Raw genomic sequence first — 27,347 nt, 5'->3', positions numbered from 1 at the left:
AAAAATACTCCTCGAGAAGAGCAACTCCAAGACACATAATTGTCAGATTCACCAAAGTTGAAATGAAGGAAAAAATGTTAAGGGCAGCCAGAGAGAAAGGTCGGGTTACCACAAAGGGAAGCCCATGAGACTAACAGCTGATCTCTCAGCAGAAACTCTACAAGCAAGAAGAGAGTGGGGGCCAATATTCAACATCCTTAAAGAAAAGAATTTTCAACCCAGAATTTCATATCCAGCCAAACTAAGCTTCATAAGTGAAGGAGAAATAAAATACTTTACAGAGAAGCAAATGCTGAGAGATTTTGTCACCACCAGGCCTGCCCTACAAGAGCTCCTGAAGGAAGCAGTAAACATGGAAAGGAACAACTGGTATCAGCCACTGCAAAAAAAAAAAAAAAGCCAAATTGTAAAGACCATTGATGCTAGGAAGAAACTGCATCTACTAATGAGCAAAATAACCAGCTAACATCATAATGACAGGATCAAATTCACACATAACAATATTAACCTTAAATGTAAATGGACTAAATGCTCCAATTAAAAGACACAGACTGGCAAATTGGATAAAGAGTCAAGACCCATCAGTGTGCTGTATTCAGGAAACCCATCTCACATGCAGAGGCACACATAGGCTCAAAATAAAGGGATAGAAGAAGATCTACCAAGCAAATGGAAAACAAAAAAAGGCAGGGGTTACAATCCTAGTCTCTGATAAAACAGATTTTAAACCAACAAAGATCAAAAGAGACAAAGAAGACCATTACATCATTGTAAAGGGATCAATTCAACAAGAAGAGCTAACTGTCTTAAATATATATGCACCCAATACAGGAGTACCCAGATTCATAAAGGAAGTCCTTAGAGACCTACAAAGAGACTTAGACTCCCACACAATAATAATGGCAGACTTTAACACCACACTGTCAACATTAGACAGATCAACGAGACAGAAAGTTAACAAGGATATCCAGGAATTAAATTCAGCTCTACACCAAGTGGACCTAATAGACGTCTACAGAACTCTCCATCCCAAATCAACAGAATATACATTCTTCTCAGCACCACACCACACCTATTCCAAAATTGACCACATACTTGGAAGTAAAGCTCTCCTCAGCAAATGTATAAGAATAGAAATTATAACAAGCTGTCTCTCAGACCACAGTGCAATCAAACTAGAACTCAGGATTAAGAAACTCACTCAAAACCGCTCAACTGCATGGAAAATGAACAACCTGCTCCTGAATGACTAATGGGTACATAACGAAATGAAGGCAGAAATAAAGATGTTCTTTGAAACCAACGAGAACAAAGACACAACATACCAGAATCTGTGGGACACATTTAAAGCGGTGTGTAGAGGGAAATTTATAGCACTAAATGCCCACAAGAGAAAGCAGGAAAGATCTAAAATTGACACCCTAACATCACAATTAAAAGAACTAGAGAAGCAAGAGCAAACACATTCAAAAACTAGCAGAAGGCAAGAAATAACTAAGATCAGAGCAGAACTGAAGGAGATAGAGACACAAGAAAACCTTCAAAAAAATCAGTGAATCCAGGAGCTGGTTTTTTGAAAAGATCAGTAAAATTGATAGACCGCTAGCAAGACTAATAAAGAAGAAAAGACAGAAGAATCAAATAAATGCAATAAAAAATGATAAAGGTGATATCACCACTGATCCCACAGAAATACAAACTACCATGAGAGAATACTATAAACACCTCTATGCAAATAAACTAGAAAATCTAGAAGAAATGGATAAATTCTTCGACACATACACCTTCCCAATACTAAACCAGGAAGAAGTTGAATCTCTTAATAGACCAATAATAGGCTTGGAAATTGAGGCAATAATTAATAGCTTACCAAACAAAAAAAGTCCAGGACCAGACAGAGTCACAGCCGAATTCTACCAGAGGTACAAGGAGAAGCTGGTACCATTCCTTCTCAAACTATTCCAATCAACAGAAAAAGAGTGAATCCTCCCTAACTCATTTTATGAGGCCAGCATCATCCTGATACCAAAGTCTGGCAAAGACTCAACAAAAAAGGAGAATTTTAGACCAACATCCCTGATGAACATCGATGCAAAAATCCTCAATAAAATACTGGCAAACTGAATCCAGCAGCACATCAAAAAGCTTATCCACCATGATCGAGTGGGCTTCATCCCTGGGATGCAAGGCTGGTTCAACATATGCAAATCAATAAACGTAATCCAGCATATAAACAGCACCAACAACAAAAACCACATGATTGTCTCAATAGATGCAGAAAAGGCCTTCGACAAAATTCAACAGCCCTTCATGCTAAAAACTCTCAGTAAATTAGGTATTGATGGGACCTATCCAAAAATAATAAGAGCTATTTATGACAAACCCACAGCCAGTATCATACTGAACGGGCAAAAACTGGAAGCATTCCCTTTGAAAACTGGCACAAGACAGGGATGCCTTCTCTCACTACTCCTATTCAACATAGTGTTGGAAGTTCTGGCCAGGGCGATCGGGCAGGAGAAAGAAATAAAGGGTATTCAATTAGGAAAAGAGGAAGTCAAATTGTCCCTGTTTGCAGATGACATGATTGTATATCTAGAAAACCCCATCGTCTCAGCCCAAAATCTCTTTAAGCTGATAAGAAACTTCAGCAAAGTCTCAGGATACAAAATCAATGTGCAAAAATCACAAGCATTCTTATACACCAATAACAGAAAAACAGAGAGCCAAATCATGGGTGAACTCCCATTCACAATTGCTTCAAAGAGAATAAAATACTTAGGAATCCAACTTACAAGGGATATGAAGGACCTCTTCAAGGAGAACTACAAACCACTGCTCAATGAAATAAAAGAGGACACAAACAAATGGAAGAACATTCCATGCTCATGGATAGGAAGAATCAATATTGTGAAAATGGCCATACTGCCCAAGGTAATTTATAGATTCAGTGCCATCCCCATCAAGCTACCAATGACCGTCTCCACAGAATTGGAAAAAACTACTTCAAAGTTCATATGGAACCAAAAAAGAGCCCGCATTGCCAAGTCAATCCTAAGCCAAAAGAACAAAGCTGGAGGCATCAATGCTACCTGACTTTAAACTATACTACAAGCCTACAGTAACCAAAACAGCATGGTACTGGTACCAAAACAGAGATATGGACCAATGGAACAGAACAGAGCCCTCAGAAATAATACCACACATCTACAACTATCTGATCTTTGACAAACCTGACAAAAACAAGCAATGGGGAAAGGGTTCCCTGTTTAACAAATGGTGCTGGGAAAACTGGCTAGCCATATGTAGAAAGCTGAAACTGGATCCCTTCCTTACACCTTATACAAAAATTAATTCAAGATGGATTAAAGACTTAAACGTTAGACCTAAAACCATAAAAACCCTAGAAGAAAACCTAGGCAATACCATTCAGGACATAGGCATGGGCAAGGACTTCATGTCTAAAACACCAAAAGCAATGGCAACAAAAGCCAAAATTGACAAATGGGATCTAATTAAACTAAAGAGCTTCTGCACAGCAAAAGAAACTACCATCAGAGTGAACAGGCAACCTACAGAATGGGAGAAAAATTTTGCAATCTACTCATCTGACAAAGGGCTAATATCCAGGATCTACAAAGAACTCAAACAAATTTACAAGAAAAAAACAAACCCCATCAAAAAGTGGGCAAAGGATATGAACAGACACTTCTCAAAAGAAGACATTTATGCAGCCAAAAGACACATGAAAAAATGCTCATCATCACTGGTAATCAGAGAAATGCAAATCAAAAAAACAATGAGATATCATCTCACACCAGTTAGAATGGCGATCTTTAAAAAGTCAGGAAACAACAGGTCCTGGAGAGGATGTGGAGAAATAGGAACACTTTTACACTGTTGGTGGGACTGTAAACTAGTTCAACCATTGTGGAAGACAGTGTGGCAATTCCTCAGGGATCTAGAACTAGAAATACCATTTGACCCAACCATCCCATTACTGGGTATATGCCCAAAGGATTATAAATCATGCTGCTATAAAGACACATGCATACGTATGTTTACTGTGACACTATTCACAATAGCAAAGACTTGGAACTAACCCAAATGTCCAACAATGATAGACTGGATTAAGAAAATGTGGCACATATACACCATGGAATACTATGCAGCCATAAAAAAGGATGAGTTCATGTCCTTTGTAGGGGCATGAATGAAGTTGGAAACCATCATTCTCAGCAAACTATCGCAAGGACAAAAAACCAAACACCGCGTGTTCTCACTCAGAGGTGGGAATTGAACAATGAGAACACTTGGACACAGGAAGGGGAACATCACATACTGGGTCCTGTTGTGGGGTGGGGGGTGGGGGAGGCATAGCATTAGGAGATATACCTAATGTAAATGACAAGTTAATGGGTGCAGGACACCAATATGGCACATGTATACATATGAAACAAACATGCATGTTGTGCACAGGTACCCTAGAACTTAAAGTATAATAAAAAAATTTTTTTTTAAAAAAAGAAAAAGAAAAAAAAAAGAATTTTCCAGGCCATAGGACAGAATGGTAACACCCATAGGTTTTTGGACTTTAGCTTATGTCTGAGTCTCAGCTCTGCCCTATTACAGCTGTAATACTCACTATGAAGTACCATTGTTTAATCCTCAACAAAATGAGGATGACAGCGGAATTACCATCAGGCTGGAATGAGATAGTGCCTAACATGGGATAAGACTCAGTGAATGATACTGTTATTACCAGTGGCTTGTCCCAGGTCACAAAATAGCAAATGGTGGAAGTGGAATTTGAATCTGAGCCTTTTGATTCCAAGTTTATTAGCTAACACACCTAATCAGAATTTGTAATTTCTCACTTACATAAATCTTAATTCATTCATCAAATATTTATTGATGACCACTACACCGGCCAGGTTCTGAGGTATAAGGGATGAAGTAAACACAGATTTGTTCTCAAAAAAAGGTTGACATCTAGTGAGAGACAGAGAAAGATACACCAGAATGCATTGTAGCCCCACAGGATCTGTGACTGAGGCCTGCCTGGGATACAGTGGATACACTGGGGAAACTGAGATAGTCAATGAATTATAGCTCTTGGTTCAGGTACAGAGACTGTGAAGCCAGAACTAGGCTTTGAGGGTTGTGTAGGTATCAGAAGGGTTGAGAAGAAAGGATGGTAGATGGGGGTGAGAGAGGCTTTTCTGGCAGTAGTGGTGATATGGGATAGATGTGTGGCTGGCATATAGTATAGGTGTTTTGGGGGACACAGAGGGAGGGAGGGCATGGAAAGTGTGAGGCCAGAGGAGTGGGTGGATATCAAGTCATGAAGAATCTCCTATGTCCTGCTGGAAGCGCTTGTCCTGCTGCAAGGTTTGCATTTTGCTCTATAGAGAATGGAGAACCATTGAATAGATTTTAACAAAGCAGTGTCATCATCAGATTATAATTTTAGTGGGCTTTAGAAGAGACCAGTATGTAAGAGGAATCACAGGGTGAGGAACTAGACTAGGGAAAAGAGCAAGGGCCCAGATTCCAAGCAGGGTGTGCTGAATCTCAAGAGCTGGGACTATAAGCCCCTGCCCTGGGGTGCACCCTCATGGTGAGGTAGGAGCATGAGGGGAAAAGAGGCTGTGAGAGCAGGAGACTGAATTAAGGGCTGGGGGTTCACGAAATCACAAATGGGAGAATGCTCAGCAATCTTAAAATCCAGGGCTGGGCCACAGAGCAGCCTGTAGGAGTGGAGTGTGAGTGAAAGAGGTGATAATCAAGGAGAAGGAACCTTGAGGCTAGAGGTTTTATGAGCAGGGACATTTAGGTCCACAGTGAGGTAAACTTGAAGTGAAAATTCAAAATGGAAGTCAGGTGCCAATACTTTAATATTTGAATAACCTTCAGGTCAGTAGACAGCACAAGGAGAAGTGCTTGGATCACCTCTGGATCCAAGGAGAGCTGGGGTGTAGGAGAACGAGCTGCCTCCCCTCGAGAAAACCTCCAGAAACAGTATCCTTGCAAGACACTGGAGGTGAAAGCAGAGACCCAGATTTTAGATGAGTCAGAAAATGAATAGAGTGACCGTGAAGAGGTTAAGGCTATAGGAAAATTCGTTTATAATAAACTGGGGGTTCTGGAGGACACCCCAGGAGAACTAAAGGGAAGTCAGTAGTTAAAGCAGGATAAAAAGACATGTTCCTATTTTTTCCCATGGCCCTTGGCCTAATTTAATGCTGTTGTGTTTGGCTGACTTCACTCTCTTTTGTGAAACTCTTTTCTATTTTTGTCTTCCTAGCGTGACTCTCTCCTGGTTTATTGTCTGTCTCTCAGGCTGAGACTTATTTATTTTCATCCACTAGATTTTTATTGAAAAACTTCTTGGTGCTTCCTGGCCCCTTCTTCACTCCTCTCTTGTTAAAAACAAGTTCTTTGACTCTTTTCATGTTTCACTCTACTGACTCACTCTTGGACACTGTAAATGTTCTCATGGCTTCCATTCCTACCTGTGTATGTGAATTCTATGTTGAGCTCAGAGCTCTCTCTGAGCTCCGGCTTACATCTCATCAACATCTCCACCTGGATGTCTGAAGCCCCCGCATCCTCCAGAGTGCCAGATTCCCCCACACTGCCCATCAAGGCTGCTTCTCCTCAGATGTCCTCTCTCCATGAATAGCTCCCCACCCAGTCGCCCTAAAGCACAAGAAAGATATAAATTCCAAGAGGTCAAGAATTTTTATCTCTTGTTTACTGATATACCCACAGGACCCAGAACAATAATGCCTGGCACAGGATAGGTACTCAAAAAACATTTATTGAATGAATAAATGAATGAATGAGTGAATCAATCAATCCTTGGTTCCCCCTCTCATAACTGCTCACATCCAATCAGACGGTTTTGCTTGATTCTTCTCTGAAATCCATTCCCTCTTCTTGAGCACTTCAGCCTTTCATAATTCACACTGTATAATTTTCCTACAGCAGCGTCCACCTTCCTGGAACTCCTGCCAGGTGGCTTTGCTGCAGTCTACACTCCACGCTGCCACCAGGGGAATTTTAATAATTAACAGTTGGTTCTCAAAACATTTAGGATTGCAGGGCACCTGGAAGTAAGTACTTTACTCTCTGCAGAACACCATGAAATATTATTCTCCTTAATAATACCACACAACCATTTTGTAGGACTTTATGGCATTTCCCACAGAGGGTTCTGCAGAATAGAAGCTCCAGAAAGTGCTCCGAAAAAGGTTTCCATGATCAAATGTGTCTAGAAAAGTGGAACACCCAATCCCTATCTCGAGGAATCATACCACACATGTGAGTGTCATAGAAGTTGATCATTCCGAAAGTAAAAATTTTAAAGTTTAACCTTTTGAAATCGAGCATTTCCCCCCAATTTTTGAAATTGGGTAATTTCAAACAAATGGCTAACAGGATTATCATTCTGTGAAAATTATTCTGGAAACAGAGAACTATACTCTTTTAAAGTGGGTCTTGCCTTTGTCAAAAACACATTTTTAGAAACCACATTTTGGCAGAATAAACATAATAAACATGAGCCCAATGATCAAATCTACTGTCAAGATGAGGCTGGCAGGCTGCACAAAGCTGATGTTGGATGAGACCTGGCCTCTTTAGCTTCAACTAGTGATCAGTGGTTGAGAGGTGCTGCCAGCTCCAAAGTTTAAGGAAATGTGATGGAAAAAGAATTTCAACTTTTAAAAAAATTGCACCCATTAACTTAATCTTTGGAAAGAAATAGATGATTATTTTATGTGTGTGGTGGACTTCTTGATCTAGCTGAAAAACCACAAATCATCAGCTGCATATTGAGAGGACAAGTGCACTGAAATACATATGAGACTATACCCCTGACATGCAGAAAAGAAAATACACACCGTGACCTGCTCTTTGGTTGTTCCCCATGTCCAGAGGACTCAGATGTGCTGGAGTCTGTCACCATGAATCTGTAACTGGCCCTTCGTGTATCCTGTTTGACAGCTTTGCTGACTCAGCCACCTTGCCACATCTCCCTGTCCCTCAGATGCCACTGTTTGCCCAGTGCTGGAAGTCAGAGTGGCAAATGTGAAACTCTCCTGTTAGATGCTAATGGGTTGATAGTTTCGGGGTCTCAAGTGAGATCCTTCCACATTCCACACAGTCAGCAGGTTGACTGTGTGTTCAATTTACACTAAAATTGATGCCCTTTTTTTCCCCCCAGGCTGTGGGGAAGATATTTTAAGAAGGACCATTCTAAATTTCTCAAATTCCATGTCTTATGCCGGTGGTTCTAAGACTGGTGGCTCCAAATGCTTGAACCTAAGTGATGTAAAGTTGAGAGACTAAGAATTATTTCCTAGTTTCAAAAGGTCAAATGATCAACCATACACTAGTACATTAAAAAGCCACTTCTGGGTCATCCATTAAGACTATCAGTATGTTCACACGTTTGATTTGATATCCCCAATGCTGCAAATGAATAGCAATGATAGATAAACAATTAAAAGCAAAAAGGATACCAACAGGCTCAAACACAATATAAACATGTCTGCATACCTCAAATAAGACAGAAAGGCAGGGAAATGAGCAAAGCTGAAGGCATGTGTCTGCTCCTCTCTGTGTCTGGCAGAAAGTCCAGAAGTAAGCCATCTGTTGGATAATGGAACTAAGGGGCTCCGTGCAAGATGAGAGGCCAGAAAAAGCCTAATGCTTGATGCTAGGGCCTGGGAAAGGACATCCTAGCTCATGAAAAACCCTAAAGAAAAACCCCAACGATCCATGGCCTGCCACAGTGACGGCCCCAGCAACCTGTGAACCTGGGGGGCAAGGAGTCAAGACACAGACTCAGCCTGTGGCAAGACGTGGATTAAGCCTTCCAAAGCCTTGTGACTGGATCAGTTCTATAACTGACATCCTTCTGGGCAGGGACTCTGAGCTGCCAGTGTAAGGCAAGAATTTCTAGACTGGGGACCCTCCAATGGGAGTACTGAACAGAGGCAGCCATACAATTGCTGGACAGAGTCAGTGAGTACTGAGAATGGAGAGAAAAAAAAAAATAGGTGTAGCAACCCATTTAGACCCTCTTAAAGTGAGCCTAAAACCCCAAATTCTAAACATCTTGAAGAAATCTAAAGCCAAGAAAGACCAATAATATCTATCAGAATAAATATTTACTCAAGCAAAAATGCATTTAAGAGTGAAAGAAAGACTTGAAAAGTAGGTTTAAAATCTGAGACAAATAGCTAATTTCAGTTAAAAATAAAAATTAGGAAGCAAAGTCAGTGAAATGAAACAAGAACAGATACATACAATAAAAATCAGATCAACAAATATTAGAAATAAAAATTATAGTCACTGAAATAAAAACCCAATGAATTATATAAATTCTAAACTAGATATATTTGAAGAGAAATGGTGTAAATTAGAAGATGACACTGAGGAATGTGTCCAGAATTTAGAACAGAAGGGGAAAGAGGTATAATGAATTTTAAGAGGAAAGTTAAGAAAATATGGAGAATAGTTTAAGGCAATCCAACAAATATTCATAGGGACTTCAAGAGAAAATAGAAGTCATAGCAGAGAAATTGTTGTTAAAGAGAAAATAGCTAAGACTCCTTCAGGCATTACTAGAGAACAAAGACAGAGCTTGAAATAAGCAATCAGATTGACAGCAGACTTCTCCTCAGCAACAATAGATGCTAGAATAAAATAAAGTAATGCATTTGAAGTGTTGAAGTGACAAACTGTATACCTATGCACATTTCACTTTAGAGGAGGCAAAAAAAGACATTTTAAAATATCAAAAAAGAAAAGATAATTTTTCAATCACTTGCCTCTAAAAGTAAAAAAACAAGCAAATATAAACAAAAATCTTGGGAGAGACTCAATATAAGGAAGGACAGTGAATCAAGAAGGAAGGCATGGAATAAAAGAAACAATGGAGAGCACAGAAACTAATCAGCTCTACAGATAAACAGAGTCAACTAATTATAATAGAAAACTATATGGAGGGGTCAAATAAAGTAAACACTAAAAATTTTTTTTAAATTAGGGTAGCTAGAAAGATTAAATAATTTTGTTTTATTCAAATATAATTAATTATAAATTATGAATGTTAAATATTTTGTGTAATTCCATTTTTATATTTGTTATTTTAAAATAATATTATAATAATATCATTTTTTGCATGTAAGAACCTTACAGTAGTATTTGTCCACTTACCCTCTCCTGATCTTTGTGTCATAATTGTTATATATTTAATTATGCATATGTTGTAAACCTTAGAATGCATTATTACTTCTGCTTGACAGTCTATTATCTTCTTAGTATAATTTTTTTTTTTTTTGAGACACAGTCTTGCTCTGTTACCCTGGCTGGTAACAGTGGCATGATCTCAGCTCACTATAACCTCTGCCTCTTGGGTTCAAGCGATTCTTTCACCTCAGCCTCCCAAGCAGCTGGGATTACAGGTGTCCAACACCACACCCAGCTAATTTTTGCATTTTTAGTAGAGATGGGTTTCACCATGTTGGCCAGGCTGATCTCAAACTGCTGACCTCATGTAATCTGCCTGCCTCGGCCTCCCAAAATGTTGGGATTACAGGCTTGATCCACCCCACACTGCAGTAGAATTTTTAAAATAAGAAAAAAGTCTTTTAGAGTTACCCACTGTATTAGTTTCCTGTGGCTGACATAACAAATTCTCACAAACTTGGTGGTATACAGCAAATTAAATTTATTCTCTCACAGTTCTGGGGTCCAGGAGCCTGAAATCAACGTGTCAGGTGGATCAGACTTTCTCTGGAGGCTCCAGGAGAATGCACTCCAAGCCTCCCTCCTGGCTCCTGCTGGCTGCCGGCACTCCTTGGCTCTCCTTGGCCTGTAGCACAGCTCTCCAATCCCTGCCTCTGTCTTTGCATCACCTTCTTCTCTGTGTGTTTGCTTCTGTTCCTCTTCTGTCTTACTTTCCCCTGCCTCACACTTATAAGGACAATTGTGATTGGATTTAGGGCCCACCCAGATAATCCAGGATGATGTCATCTCAAGATCCTTAACTTAATTATATCACAAAGACCCTTTTTTCCAAATAAGCTAACATTCCCAGGTTCTGGGAACTAGGACATGCCCGTATCTTTCTGGGGGCTACCATTCCCCCTACTGCCTTTACATCTTTACCATTTTGCTGCTCTTCCTTCCTTCGTGTGGATCCAGATTTCCATCTACTGTCATTTCCTTCTTCCCGAGGGACTTCCTTTAACATTTCTGATAGTGCAGCTCTGCTGGTGATGATTTTTTCAGCTTCTGAATGTCTGAAAAAGTCTTTTTTTGCCTTGGTTTTGAAAGGTATTTTTTTCTAGGTGTGTAATTCCAGGTTGACAGGTATTTTTGCTTTTGATACTTTTAGGATGTTGCTTTGTTGTCACCTGGCTTACATTGTTTCAAACTAGAAATCTGCTGTTATTCGTATCATTGCTCTGTGTGTGTGCTGTCTTTTTTCTCCAGCCATTTTTAAGGTTGTTCTCTTTATCACTGGTTTTATAAGATTTGATTAGTTTGCCTTGGTGTTACTTTCTTCATTTCTTGTGCTCAGTCTTCATTGACTACTTTGGATCTGTGAATCTAGACAATTTTGAGAAACAAGAAGATGGAAAGATTTGCCTTACCAGGTGTCAAGGTTTATTGACAACACAGTGTGGTTTTGTTTCAGGAATAGACAAATAACAAATGGAACAGAATTATTGACTAATTTTTATAAATGTTCCATGTGCTCTTTAGAAGGTGTATTCTCCATTATCAGGATGTGTTTTTTAAGACATATACCCTAAAGAGTTAGCTTGTTAATTAGACTGCTAGACCTTTTATATTCTTTTATACCTTTTGTGCACTTGGCTTACCTTGTACTAAGAGTGCTGTATTAAAATCTTCTATTAAAAGTGTAGGCCAGGTGCTGTGGCTCACGCCTGTAATCCCAGCACTTTGGAAAGCTGAGATGCGTGGATCACTAGAGGCCAGGAGTTCAAGACCAGCCTGGCCAACATGGTGAAACCCTGTCTCTACTAAAAATACAAAAATTAGCCAGGCATGGTGGTGCATGCCTGTAATCCCAGCTACTTGGGAGGCTGAGGCAGGAGAATTGCTTGAACCTGAGAGGCAGAGATTAATATAAAGGTAACTACTGGAATAAAAATATAAACCTCTTACCAGAAAATATTTTAAGCCCAGTGAGCAGAGATTATGCCACTGCACTCCAGCCTGGGCAACAGAGTGAGACTTAGTCTCAAAAAAAAAACTGTATTTCTATCTATTTCTCTTGTCATTTATGTTTTATAAAGGTAATTGTTGTGTTATTTCATGCGTATGTATAAAGAACTGTTATGTCTTCATTGTAGAATGCGGCTTTTCATTTTTGAAGTGGTCTTTTTGTTTTGTATAATGCTTTTTGGATTGAATTCTACTTAGCTGATAGCACAACCACTATTCCTATTTTTGTATTACTTCCATTTGTTTGGCAAATATTTGTCCATCCCTTTATTTTTTAGCTTTTTTGAATCACTGTGTTTTAGGTGTATCTCTTTTATAGAGCTTAATTTTGCTTTATGAGCCTACTTGAAAACTCTTTTAATAGAGAAGTTAAACTCATTCACATTGACTGATAGAACTATTATGTTTGTTGTCAATTCAGTAATATTATATTAGGATTACTGTGTATACTATGTTATATTTTTGTCATACTCATTGTTTATCTTGCTGTATTTGGTATATTCTTTTGGCCTTTTACAATTTTTTCTGGTATTTATAGAGGTTTATATTTTTATTCCAGTAGTTACCTTTATATGAATACTTTGTATGACACTAAATCCTCTTTTTCTTACCTAACCTTTCATTATCTGGCATATTAATTTTAAATGGAATCCTTTAACTCCCATCTATTAACTATATGACAGTTAATGAATAAAAATATCTAGCCCTGAAATAAACTTATTCAGTAAATAGTACAATTGTATAACCATTTAAAACTAAAATTATTTCCTCAATTCATGCCATAAATATAAAAAAGCAAAATGCCACCCATTTTAGAAGAAATATATAAATTAACCTTATGATATTGAGAATAATTATTTTCAACAAGACACAGAAAGTGCAAAAAATTATTAAATCTTACCATATTAAAATTAAAATTAAAATATGTATCAATGAAAAACACCAAAGCATAGTGAAAGTCAAGCAACAAAATGGAAGAAGATAAAAGTAATAAAGTGTAGCTGTTTAAGAATTAGTATCAGAAATAGATAGAGAATATCACCTTAAATGTCCTCTTTTGAGAAGTGTATGTTCATATCCTTTGCTCACTTTTTGATGGGGTTGTTTGTTTTTTTTCTTGTACATTTGTGTAAGTTCTGTGTCATTTCTGGATATGAGACCTTTGTCAGATGGGTAGATTGCAAAATTTTTCTCCCATTCTGTAGGTTGCCTGTTCACTCTGATGATAGTTTCTTTTGCTGTGCAGAAGCTCTTTAATTTAATTAGATCCCATTTGTCAATTTTGACTTTTGTTGCAATTGCTTTCAGCATTTTGGTCATGAAATATTTGCCTATGCCTATATCCTGAATGGTATTGCCTAGGTTTTCCTCTAGAGTTTTATGGTTTGGGGTATTTATTTATTTATTTATATTTTTTTATTATACTTTAAGTTTTAGGGTACATGTGTACAACGTGCAGGTTAGTTACATATGTATACATGTGCCATGTTGGTGTGCTTCATCCATTAACTCGTCATTTAACATTAGGTATATCTCCTAATGCCATCCCTCCCCACTCCCCCAACCCCACAGCAGGCCCCAGTGTGTGATGTTCCCCTTCCTGTGTCCATGTGTTCTCACTGTTCAATTCCCACCTATGAGTGAGAACATGTGGTGTTTGGTTTTTTGTCCTTGCGATAGTTTGCTGAGAATGATGGTTTCCAGCTCCATCCATGTCCCTACAAGGGACATGAACTCATCATTTTTTATGGCTGCATAGTATTCCATGGTGTATATGTGCCACATTTTCTTAATCCAGTCTATCATTGTTGGACATCTGTGTTGGTTCCAAGTCTTTGCTATTGTGAATAGTGCCGCAATAAACATACGTGTGCATGTGTCTTTATAGCTAGCCATATGTAGAAAGCTGAAACTGGATCCCTTCCTTACACCTTATACAAAAATTAATTCAAGATGGATTAAAGACTTAAATGTTAGACCTAAAACCATAAAAACACTAGAAGGAAACCTAGGCAATACCGTTCAGGACATAGGCATGGGCAAGGACTTCATGTCTAAAACACCAAAAGCAATGGCAACAAAAGCCAAAATTGACAAATGGGATCTAATTAAACTAAAGAGCTTCTGCACAGCAAAAGAAACTACCATCAGGGTTTGGGGCTTTTCATTTAAGACTTTAATCCATTTATGCCGCCAACAAACGTATGAAAAAAGTTTCAACATCACTGATCATTAGAGAAATGCAAATCAAAACCACAATGAGATACCATTTCACGCCAGTCGGAATGGCAATTATTAAAAAGTCAAGAAACAATAGATGCTAGCAAGGCTGTGAAGAAATAGGAATGCCTTTACGCTGTTGGTGGAAATGTAGTTAGTTCAACAATTGTGGAAGACAGTGTGGCATTTCCTCGAGGATCTAGAACCAGAAATACCATTTGACCCAGCAATCCCATTACTGGGTATATACCCAAAGGAATATAAGTCATTCTACTGTAAAGACACATGCACAGTCTTTGTATGGTTATTGCAGCACTCTTTACAATAGCAAGGACATGGAACCAACCCAAATGCCCGTCAATGACAGACTGGATAAAGAGAATGCAGTACATATATACCAAGAAATACTATCCAGCCATAAAAAGGGATGAGATCATATCCTTTGCAGGGACATGAATGAAGCTGGAAGGCATTATCCTCAGCAAAGTAACACAGGAACAGAAAACCAAACAATACATATTCTCATTCATACGTGGGAGTTGAACAATGAGAACACATGGACACAGGGAGGAGAACATCACATACTGGGGCCAGTTGGGGGGTCAGAGGCCAGGAGAGGGAAAGAATTAGGACAAATAGCTAATGCATGTGGGGCTTAAAACCTAGATGATGGGTTGATAGGTGCAGTAAGCCACTATGGCACATGTATACCTATAACAAACCTGCATGTATCCTGCACTTGTATATATATAATATATACATACCTGCTTGTATATATATAATATATACCTGCTTGTATATATATAATATATACATATGTATAATATATATATGCCTGTTATATATATACCTATATAACAAACCTGCACTTGTATCCTGGAACTTAAAGTAAAAATTTTAAAAAGACTGGGCACAGTGGCTCATGTCTGTAATCCCGGCACTTTGGGAGGCTGGGGAGGGTAGATCAGTTGAAGTCAGGAGTTCGAGACCAGCCTGGCCAACATGGTGAAGCCCCATCTCTACTAAAAATACAAAAAGAATTAGCTGGGTCTGGTGGCAGGTGCCTGTAATCCCAGCTACTTGGGAGGCTGAGACAGGAATATAGCTTGAACCTGGGAGGTGGAGGTTACAGTGAGCCGAGATCATTCCACTGCACTCCAGCCTGGGTGACAGAGCAAGACTCTGTCTCAAAAAAAAAAAGTTAAAAAAAAAGAGAAAGCCAACTTAATAAGAAAAAAATAGGAAATTTGGTAAACTTTTGATTGGGCAAATTATAGAAAAGATACTCAAATAGTCAATAAACGGAATGATACTCAGCCTCACTAAATATCAGAAATATGCAAATTAAACCCCTAATGAGATTCCATTTCACATGCTTCAGATTGACAATATTAAATCTGACAAAACCAATATTATGAAAATGTGAAGAAAAACTATCAAAATTGTTGGTAAGAACAATTTGGCAATAGCTAGTAAAATGTATGTTCAGTAATTCCTTTCTTGTACCAGAAAACATATATATACACACATATATGTATATATGTGTATAGATATGCGTATATACACATATATATGTATATGTGTGTATAGATATGCGTATATACACACATATACGTATATGTGTGTATAGATATGCGTATATACACACATATACGTATATGTGTATATATGCATATATATACACACACATATACGTATATGTGTGTATATACGCATATCTATACACACATATACGTATATGTGTATATATGCCTATATATACACGTATATGTATATATGCATATATACATATATATGTGTATATATAGGCACATATACATACATATCCATGTATGTATATATACACATGTGTATATATACATAAATGTGTATATATGTTTTCTGGTATATGTGATTATATATGTTTTCTGGTATATATATGTATATATATACACACATATATGTGCATTTATGTGTGTGTGTATATATGTTCTTAGCAACATTTTTGTAATGAAGAAAAATGGAAACAAATTTAAAGTTAATCAACAGGAAAATGGAGAAATAATTTGTGATTTTATTATACAATGGAATACTCTATAATAGATTAGTAAGATAAATCTATATGTGTGAACATGAGTAAGTCTCAAAAATATAATTTTGAATGATAAATGCAACTGGCAATTTAATATATACAGTAAAAGCCATTCATATATAAGTTAAAAGGCTGCAAATAACATTAGCTTATTTGTAATTATGGTACACAAATATTTAGTATTAAAACACTGATAGGAATGAAAAACACCAAATTTATGGTGCTGGTTAATTCTGGAAAGGTGAGAAAGGAAAAGAATTGTGGAGGAGTCCATCATGTCTTTAAGATTATTTGTAATGCTTTTTTTCATTTGAAAAAGATCTGAAGCAAATATTTCAAAATAGTAAGATTTGATGAAGTTGGTGCTGGACATTCGGTGTTCATCATATTATTACCTATGTTTTTCTGTTTTTGTTTTGTTGAGATGGAGTCTCGCTCTTGTTGCCCAGGCTGGAGTGCAGTGGCACGATCTCGGCTCACTGCAACCTCCACCTCCTGGGTTTAAGCGATTCTCTTGCCTCAGTCTCCCAAGTAGCTGGAACTACAGGCCCCCACCACCACACCTGGCTAATTTTTGTATTTTTAGTATAGACGGGGTTTCACCATGTTGGCCGGGGTGGTCTCAAACTCCTGATCTCTGGTGATCTGCCCGCCTCAGCCTCCCAAAGTGCTGGAACTACAGGCACGAGTCACTGCGCCTGGCCATTTTTCTTTATGTTTAAAATATGTTAGAATTTTAACAAAGATTATTGCCCTGAGCATCTGGACCTAAAATCAAGAAAAATTAGCTATAAGAAAAGGCTACATGGCCTAAGAGGTTCCATTTCATGTCTTGGGCTGGATTATATCAACTCAAAGTATAATGCTTGGTATAAACCATGCTGCTTTGGATCAGGTAGCCTGGTTGCATACCCTGGCTTGTAACTTAACCAACTCTTCTTTGGTCAGATGCCACCATGGGGTTTGCTGTTGTGATTAAATTAGTGAATGTTCTTAAGTGCTTAGCACTGTACCTCAGCAATAGTAAGTATGCTTCACAGGTAACAGGAACACCGACCTCATGGGTTCCTTGTAGATAAAATAGTGGAAGTAACTGGTCTGTAATGTCAAAGTTCATATTCCTGGGCTTTCTGTGAGCATCTGTGTTTCCAGTTCCACTCTGGGATCCCATAGCCAGCGCAGAGGTCACCTCTTTAACTTCTGACCTGTGCAAACAGCACAGATAGGGCTCTTATGGTTTCTGGCTTCTGGTTGGGTTTTATTAATGGGGAGCACTGGCAGGAAATCAGTGGGATTGAGGTACTAGTTTTTCCATCTCCCTCTCTGTGAGGTTCCCAGGGCTGGCTGTGTCCAGTGATCAAAAGTCACTGTTCCTCTTAAGGTGACTTAGTCTATACAGTCCTCTCTCCCTCAGCTCCCTCTGGTAAACTTTATCTGTCCTGATTTATAGGGTGGTAATGGCTCCGCTGGTGCCAGCCCCAGGTTTTGCATGGTCTCTTGTGGTTCTCCTACACCTGCTCAGACCTTTATAACTAGTCCTTGAAGCATTCTCTTTTCGCATGTGCTGTCTGTCTCTTGCTAGCTCTCTGATACAGCTGGGTAAGTGTCCATCTTATTCCTGGCACAATGTAGGGGTTTCAGCATTGGTAGAATGGCAGAGAGAAATTTGCTAATTCCCAAGAGAGAAACTATTATTATTATTATTATTATACTTTAAGTTCTAGGGTACATGTGCACAACGTGCAGGTTTGTTACATATGTATACATGTGCCATATTGGTGTCCTGCACTCATTAACTTGTCATTTACATTAGGTTTATCTCCTAATGCTATCCCTCCCCCCTCCCCCCACCCCACAACAGGCCCTGGTGTGTGATGTTCCCCTTCCTGTGTCCAAGTGTTCTCATTGTTCAATTCCCACCTATGAGTGAGAACATGTGGTGTTTGGTTTTCTGTCCTTGTGATAGTTTGCTGAGAATGATGGTTTCCAGCTTCATCCAGGTCCCTACAAAGGACATGAACCCATCCTTTTTATGGCTGCATAGTATTCCATGGTGTATATGTACCACATTTTCTTAATCCATTCTATCATTGATGGACATTTGGGTTGGTTCCAGTCTTTGCTATTGTGAATAGTGCCACAATAAACATACACGTGCATGTGTCTTTATAGGAGCATGATTTATAATCCTTTGGGTATATACCCAGTAATGAGATGGCTGGGTCAAATGGCATTTCTAGTTCTAGATCCTTGAGGAATCGCCACACTGTCTTCCACAATGGTCGAACTAGTTTACAGTCCCACCAACAGTGTAAAAGTGTTCCTATTTCTCCACATCCTCTCCAGGACCTGTTGTTTCCTGACTTTTTATTTTTATTTTTTTTATTATATTTTAAGTTTTAGGGTACATGTGCACAACGTTCAGGTTAGTTACATATGTATACATGTGCCATGTTGGTGTGCTGCACCCATTAATTAGTCATTTAACATTAGGTATATCTCCTAATGCTATCCCTCCCCCCTGACTTTTTAATGATCACCATTCTAACTGGTGTGAGATGGTATACACCAATAACAGATAAACAGAGAACCAAATCATGAGTGAACTCCCATTCACAATTGCGTCAAAAAGAATAAAACACCTAGGAATCCAACTTAAAAGGGATGTGAAGGACCTCTTCAAGGAGAACCACAAACCACTGCTCAAGGAAATAAAAGAGGACACAAATGGAAGAAGATTCCATGCTTATGGATAGGAAGAATCAATATCATGAAAATGGCCATACTGCCCAAGGTAATTTATAGATTCAATGCCATCCCCATCAAGCTACCAGTGACTTTCTTCACCGAATTGGAAAAAACTACTTCAAAGTTCATATGGAACCAAAAAAGAGCCCGCATTGCCAAGACAATCCTAAGCCAAAAGAACAAGGCTGGAGGCATCACGCTACCTGACTTCAAACTATACTACAAGGCTACAGTAACCAAAACAGCATGGTACTGGTACCAAAACAGAGATATAGACCAATGGAACAGAACAGAGCCCTCAGAAATAATCCCACACATCTGCAACTATCTGGTCTTTGACAAACCTGACAAAAACAAGAAAGTGGGAAAGGATTCCCTATTTAATAAATGGTGCTGGGAAAACTGGCTAGTGATATGTAGAAAGCTGAAACTCAATCCCTTCCTTACACCTTATACAAAAATTAATTCAAGATGGATTAAAGACTTAAATGTTAGACCTAAAACCATAAAAACCCTTGAAGAAAACCTAGGCAATACCATTCAGGACATAGGCATGAGCAAGGACTTCATGTCTAAAACACCAAAAGCAATGGCAACAAAAGCCAAAATTGACAAATGGGATCTAATTAAACTAAAGAGCTTCTGCACAGCAAAAGAAACTACCATCAGAGTGAACAGACAACCTACAGAATGGGAGAAAATTTTTGCAATCTACTCATCTGACAAAGGGCTAATATCCAGAATCTACAAAGAACTCAAACAAATTTACAAGAAAAAAACAAAGAAGCCCATCAAAAAGTGGGCGAAGAATATGAACAGACACTTCTCAAAAGAAGACATTTATGTGGCCAACAGACACATGAAAAAATGCTCATCATCACTGACCATCAGAGAAATGCAAATCAAAACCCAAGGGAGAAACTTAATCCTGGAGAATTAAGAGAACAATCTGGCAGTATCTAGTAAATGTATATACCCAGTAATTCCTTTCTCATGTCAGAAAACGAACACACAGAAGACAGAAATGTTTTCAGAAGTCAAAAGACTGAACTCAAGTAACAAGTCAGATCTTTTCTCCAACCCTCTTCTTGCTAACTGTTCATGTGGAGACCCCTAGAAAGTTTTGCCCTAATGCTGGTGTCTTTCCTCCTTCCCTGGTCCCCTGGTAACTATCTATTATGTGTCTAGGGTCAACCATGCTTCCATTTCCACTGATTTTAAAAGAAAGTGGCCCTTAATATTTTGGTATTCATATTTTTCTACCCTTTGCCCTTTCAGCGCATCATACAGTGCTCTCTAAATGCACTTATTGGTGGTGCTCTGGGGCTGTGGGGGTTTACAGAAATCTCTAGGAAGAGTCTCATGAAAATCAAACAGTCTGCCTTTATTTAGCTAGTTTGTTCATTTGTTCAAGAGGATTTCTGTAAACAGTGCTTCCTTCAAGCAGGGTCCACCTGCCTTCCCTATCCTTACTTTCTTGGGAGGTGCCTGCAGTGCCATCAAGGGAGCTCAACCCAGAGAAGAGAGCTCACAGATGAGATCTGAGGCCCTTTAAAGATGTGGCATCTAAGGGAAGACGATTTCCTCGAACAAGGAGGAAACACATGCGCAGCAGTCCCAGAGAGAGACACCAGAGCAGAGAGCTCTCCCCTGTGGTGAGGGCATTCAGGGATGAAGCAAGGGGAAAGCAGATCTGGATGCACTGGGCTTGCTGTGTGTCACCCAGGCCCAGGCAAGCAGCCTGATGGGAGAGCCTGGTCAGCACTTTGCCCCAAAAGGAAAGAGCTTGGCATAGATCCCACAGTAGGATAGTGGTCAGGCTGGGCGTGGACACCGAAATAATAATGACACAGGCTGAGTTTCTGGGTAAGACATTTCTCTCTTGTCCTATTCTCTGATTTTAGTCTCCATCTTCGGAGCTCTGTACCACTGATAATCTGATGTTAAGACAGAGACCTGATATCCTCTCTTCTACTGTTAAATCCTCTGTTCTTTTCTCCAGAGCAGATTCTCCGTCTCCAAACTTCCTCATTCCAGGCTTGTCTTTGTCAGCCTTACACTGATCCCGGGATCTTATCACACTGGGTGTTCAGGGTCTTCTTTTGCATTAACCTGGTGCAGCACATAGGTGGATGGTGGCAGCTCTGGGCTTTGTCCTAGGAGTCTTAACAAAGCACCTGAATAAAGACACCTCAAGGCCAGCTCCATGTCACAGGGCTGCTCCTGATGATTGCCCTAAATCCTCCACCTTCTGTGAAGTCAATTATTGCCAACAGCCTCTGGGCAGGATGGCCCAGCAGCCATCGTCACGGAGTAGTTAGAGACCTATTCCAGCATGTACATCTGACTGTGCCATCACTGCCCTTCACATACATACTTCACAGCATCTACACCTGAAGTGACTCCTGTTTTCACTCGGAATAAAGCCTAGGCTCTTCATCAAGGCTTGCAAGGCTGTTCAGCACTTGGGACTATTCACCTCAGCTTCGGCCCTCACACTGAGCCCCCAGTGTCTTGGACGCTATCAAACTAACCTTGGTATTGAGGATGCAAAAGATTTGGATCCTGTATCCATGTTGTTCCTGCTGTCTGGACTGCTCCTGCCTGCACTGCCTACTTCATACCTCTCACTTCCACTCCTTCAGGGCACAGCTAGCGCAGAGCTGAGAGGTCATCTTGCTCAACACACTCTCTCTAGAGATGAGAAAACTGAGGCCCAAATCCCAGGTCAGTTCTCCTGACTTTGCGATCAGACAGCAGACCTCAGTATCCAACGCTGCACTGCATCTGCAAGGAAGCTCTGGTTTCCAGGTCCGGTTTCTCTTTCAGACCTGTCACATCACCTGCGAAAGAGGTTTTGAGGCTTTCTGCACTTCCCTGGCTGGTGTTCTCCCACTGCCCAGGGCACTTGGTGGGAAAGGTTGTCCATGCACTTTAGGGTTTTGTTTTTTTTTTCTTTTCAAAAAAGTTTTCTTCTATCAATATTTGATAAGGGTAATTTCAAAGACTTGTTTAGTATGATCTGCACATAAGGAGCCCTTCCGAGTATTTATCACGCTTGGGGTATAATTACATTCAAATCCTGAGACACTGTTGCTAGGTTACTGTTGCTCGAGGTTCCTCCAACCTCCATGCTTGAAGTGCTCCTCCCACCTTGTGGCATTAGGAGCAGGGGACCCGCAGTTTGGGGCTTATGATTCCCTTTAATAAAGACAATATTCTGGAGTCTCTTCTGTTGGAGAAAGAGAGGGGGAGAGAGAGAAAGCGAGCGCTAGCAGGGGCATTTTGCACCCCTCCCCAGGTAGGGCTGGAGCTGTGAATCACATCATGTGGTTCCTGCAAGTGAGATTAAAGAGACAAGCGATAGGGAGGGGACAAAAGGAGGGAGTTGCTGTCGTGTGAGACTCCCCAGGAGAAATCATCTCTGAGTCTTCCCTTCCGCCCTGCATTCTCCCTGAGAACTGAAGATGCATCCTGCCTTCTTCAAGGGCCCCAGGAGGAGTTCCGTGCTGACAGCAGGAGGCTGCCCTTGCCCAGGGACAGGCAGCATATGAGGGGAAAGTACCTGCTTTCCAGGCTGAGCAGCACTGGACCCTTAATCTAAGGTGAAAAATCAGGATGAAGAGGCCAAGGCCAGCTCCTCTCCTCATGAGGCTCCTCCACGTTAAAGCCACTTCTATTAACCAAAGTGTCCGAGGCTCTCTGGTGGATCATATCTGCACTTTAAGCTGGGTTGGAGATGGCTGGTCTTGAACTCGCCCTGTTTTCCCCAATGCCTCTGAGAGGCAGGAGCAGGGACAGAAGGCCCTTTGTTCAGGCCTCTTATCTCCAGAGGTCTCAAGTGTAAACTTTTTGTTCTTATTTTCAGTGAGGCTGAGTGTACAATCAATGCCTTGCTTCTTTCCTTCCTTCCTTCCTCCCTCCCTTCCTCCCTTCCTTCCTTCTTTCCTTCCTTCTGTCCTTTCTTCTTTCTTTCTCCACCATTAAACAAGTCAACTTGTTAAATGCACACCTTTAAAATATAACATATATTTATAATTCTGTTTTGGCATTAAATTTTTATTTCAACCAACTAGGTCCTTTAAGGAGAGGAAGTGGGTATGCCCCTAACTACCTCTAAAGCCTGGTTTAATTTCTTCCTGCATGCGCTCAGCACCTTGCAGTAGATTGCTAACCCTTGGATGCTGCTTTGTGGCTGCACATTGATTAATGGCTGGTCAGGGCCGAACTCACACATTTGTGTTTAATGCACTACTGAGTCAGCACCGCTGGCCTTGGGGAAGAAGAAAAGGAAATAAAACCTGGGCAGATGGGTTTGGGATGGAGTTTAACATTGGATTTGCATTTTCTGACTCTGCTGCCCCATCTATTTTCCATTGGGCTTTAGAAATGTGCTAGATTGAATTGTGTTTCCTATTGCAAATTTTAAATAAGGTGGATGAGACAGTAGGCATCACTATCCACAATCCCTTGGGTATAGATGCAAATACACTTTTAAACCTCAGAGCAATTTCCCCAGTCATCATGGAACAATAATTGCTATTAAGCAGAATATATACCCATGTACACATATACAATGTTTATAGCTCATGAGTGGGGAATATCAATTGTTGTCAATGTTTAATGCAAAAAATAATTAAAGGCTTACATTTGTTTCAGATATTTACAAACAGCTTTGCTATTAATATTTATCTTCAAAACCACAAGCAAGATCTGGAGATAATTCTTTGAGACATCAGCTGGGTAAAACATATTTTGTTTCAATATTAAAAGTTTGTAAACCAGCCTGGCATGATGGCTCATTCCTGTAATCTCAGCACTTTGGGAGGCCCAGGCAGGCAAATTGCTTGAGCCCAGGAGTTTGAGACCAGGCTGGGCAACGTAGTGACACCTCATCTCTACAAAAATTACAAAAATTAGCTTGGCATGGTGGCGCATGCCTGTAGTCACAGCCACTGGGAGGGGCTGAGGCCGGGAGGATTGCTTGAGCCCGGGAGGTGGTGGTTGCAGTGAGCCAAGATCACTCACACCTGGGTGACAGAGCAGGCCTTTGCTCAATTTAAAAAAAAAAAAAAAAAAAAAAAGTTTGTAAGCCTTCATAGCAGGAGACACTGCAGAGGGTGGATGTTCCTAGTCGAGGTTAGTTAAGCTGCTGAAGGCTTTTTCTGTACAAAATGGCCAAGGATTCCTGGATTCTTCTAAATTGCTATGGAAAGTGGGAAGAGGAGGCAACCTTAGTTAATTGTGGGAGTCTTTGTTTTAAAGAATAACATATCTGAAGCTTTTCAAATGCGGGTATTCACCCACGAACTTACCAGCAAGGAGAAGAGCCAATTTTGCTTTTACTGGCTGCAGGCTTTGTCTCCGTTCCTGCCCAGGAGATCTTCCCAGTCTTGTGAAAGAGGGCAAGGCAAATACAGAAATAACATCTGTAACCATCAGGGAAACAGAACCCAAACCAGCAAGTTTAATTGAGGGAGTTTGCTATGGGAGAATAGTTATAGCAGGTTTGGAATAACTGAACACAAGGGACCATGAGGCAACCCAGAGATTAACAAGAGAAACCATTGCCCCTCAAAGCTGGTCAGGCAACAGGCAGAGGCAGTGACTGGAGCCCAGGAGCTGGGGCTACCTGGTGGAGCCAAGGTGGGCACAGACCTTGCCAGTGATGTCTCTCCCCAAAGCAGAGAGGGGGAAGAAATTCCCTGGATTCTCTTCTCTTCCTTCCTACCAAGCTCTCATCCATGCCTCCTACTGGCTGGCCCTAACCAGAAATTGGTGGGCACATGTCGCTGGGAAATGCAACTTGTTGTGTCAGGCCTCTGAGCCACAGAGCAGAGGAGTGGGAGGCAAGGAGTGGATATACAGGTAAACTCGCAAATGACTTGTATACTAACTCAGGAGGCTGCACATGGTGCCAGGTCAGGAGAGGGGGACAAAATAATCAGGGGAGGGAGTGGATGCTTTCCACTGGGGAAGCCAAAGAAGGCTTTCTGGAAAAGGCACCACCTAAGATGGGTCTTGAAAGATTTAGCGGGTCCCATCAACAAGGCTAGGGGTGGGAAATAGAAAGACACTGTTAACACATATCTGTAATTGAAGGTAACATCCAAGATGGCAGGAGAGATTGTTTTCAGATGGTAGGACATGGAATCAGGTTCCATGGGGTATGAGACTAGAAAGGGATGGCTTTCCCTGAAGGCAACACAGGGAAAAGGGCTGTCACAGATGGGTTGCTCAGGAAGCAGACTCAGACAGATATTGGCATGCAGTACATTTATGAGGGAGTGCTCTCCGGATCGTTCCATATAAGGACAATGGAAGCCATCCAGAGTAGACAGTGTGGAGTTGGGCTGTGATGCAGTCATGACAAGGGCCTCAGCCAACCCCATGGGGAGCTTTGGGGCTGTGATGACCCTTCAGAATTGTCCTGAATTGGGATAAGGGAGCTGGACCTTTATACATTTGCATCAACTGGTCACTGGGTAGAGGCTGCCCCAGGAAAAGGCATAACCCTGAGTGAGTCAACTCTCTCTCTTTGGTCAAGGAAGATTCCCAGTGAGGGCTAGCAACCCCAAAAACACTTTCATCAGCTGGGAATGAAGTTTTTCAGTCCCAATTTGAGCAACACACCAGTGTCTGTTATAAGAGGTCAAGAGAAAGGAAGAAAAATAATGGCATCGAGTACCTACTATGCACCTGGCATTATGCTTTACTTCACATATATTCCTTTACTTCCAGGCTACACCCTGCAAGGTGATTATCATTAGCTGCACTTTACAGGAGAGGAAGCTGAGGCTCAGAGAAGGTAAGTAGTTTGCTCAATGTCCTCAATCAGTAAGTAATGGGGTCAGGACTTGAACCCACATCAGTCTGCCCTTATGACAATAGGAGTAGTCTGAGCTCTCCCATGGGGAGCCTCCAATCTCTTTAAATAAAGAAATGAGGATATGATCAAGTAACAGAGGTCAGTGATTAGATGGCGGAGGGTTTGTAGAAAGCTGAAAAAAATCTGAAATATAACTACTGAGCTGAATGTGGTACGTAGAGAACAAATGGACTGATTGCCAAGTAACAGAGAGGGCCTCAGAGAGGTTAGATTGCACAGATATTTTCTGGCGTATCCTGGACTTTTCTATTTTTTTTTCTTTGGCTGCCCAGCAAACTGCCCTCCTACTTATGTTGAAGACTTTCCCATCCTATGAGCCCAGGTGGGAGAAGCTGAAAATGGCAGAAGGTCACTTTTCCAACTGCCCTGTGCCTGGTGAGCCTGTGACACAGACCCCATTGCTCACATATCCACCCAGTTTGGTGCCATAGGTGGTAGGTAAGTGGGAGCCCCAAGGAAGCTGCTCTGGCAGCATGGTGCTGGTGGCCTGGCCTGGTGCCCTGTGCTGGGTAGGGGAGGGATACTGGCAGCATCTCTGGTTTGGGGAAGGTAAGGGGCCCCAGAGGTCTGTTTGGCAGGGCAATTTTGACCAAAATTGGAACATTGCTTTTAGCTGGGTAGCCCCAAGTCTGGCTCTATAGCCTTTCTACCAATTCATGTGATAATCAACATCCTTAAAAAATCATTATCTGGGAACAATTTCATACTTATAAAATATTGCAAAAATAGTACAAAGAATTCCCATAAACTTTCACTTAGATTTCCAAAATGTTAACATTTTACCACACTTGCTTTATCATTCTCTGTCTTTTGCTTATCTATCTACCTATCCACTTTACTTTAGTAGTAATTGTTTCAGATAAGATTCATCAATGGATGTTAAAATAATGACTGAAAGAAAGATGAGAAATAAGATATTTACATAGCCTCCAAACACATTCCTTCAATTGTATGGGGGAAAGAGGAACTTTACAGTGAAGAAACCTGGTAGGCACCACCTGAACTCAGTGATAAAACTTAATATCCTGAGTAACGGAACAAATCAACACCAGATGCCTCTTGATAGAATGCACTGAGCTGAACACACCATCACTTCCTGGAATTCCCGCAAAAATGCACAACCTGAATTTACTCATAGGGAAACATCAG

General features: G+C 40.4%; 1 long non-coding RNA gene across 1 annotated transcript in view; it reads left to right on the top strand.

Annotated features, from left to right (window-relative positions):
* LOC134729929 (uncharacterized) overlaps positions 1–26,872 on the top strand; it is a 123,412-nt gene extending 96,540 nt beyond the window's left edge. Inside the window, exons 2-3 of the long non-coding RNA XR_010111502.1 lie at positions 26,051–26,117; positions 26,471–26,872. This is a non-coding gene — a long non-coding RNA (uncharacterized LOC134729929). The remainder of the gene's footprint in view (positions 1–26,050; positions 26,118–26,470) is intronic.
* Positions 26,873–27,347: the final 475 nt, after the last annotated feature.

This window comes from Pan paniscus, chromosome 2 (genome assembly GCF_029289425.2).
Source record: "Pan paniscus chromosome 2, NHGRI_mPanPan1-v2.0_pri, whole genome shotgun sequence".
NCBI classification, from domain to species: Eukaryota; Metazoa; Chordata; class Mammalia; order Primates; family Hominidae; genus Pan; species Pan paniscus.
This window is presented reverse-complemented; position numbering and strand designations above follow the sequence as displayed.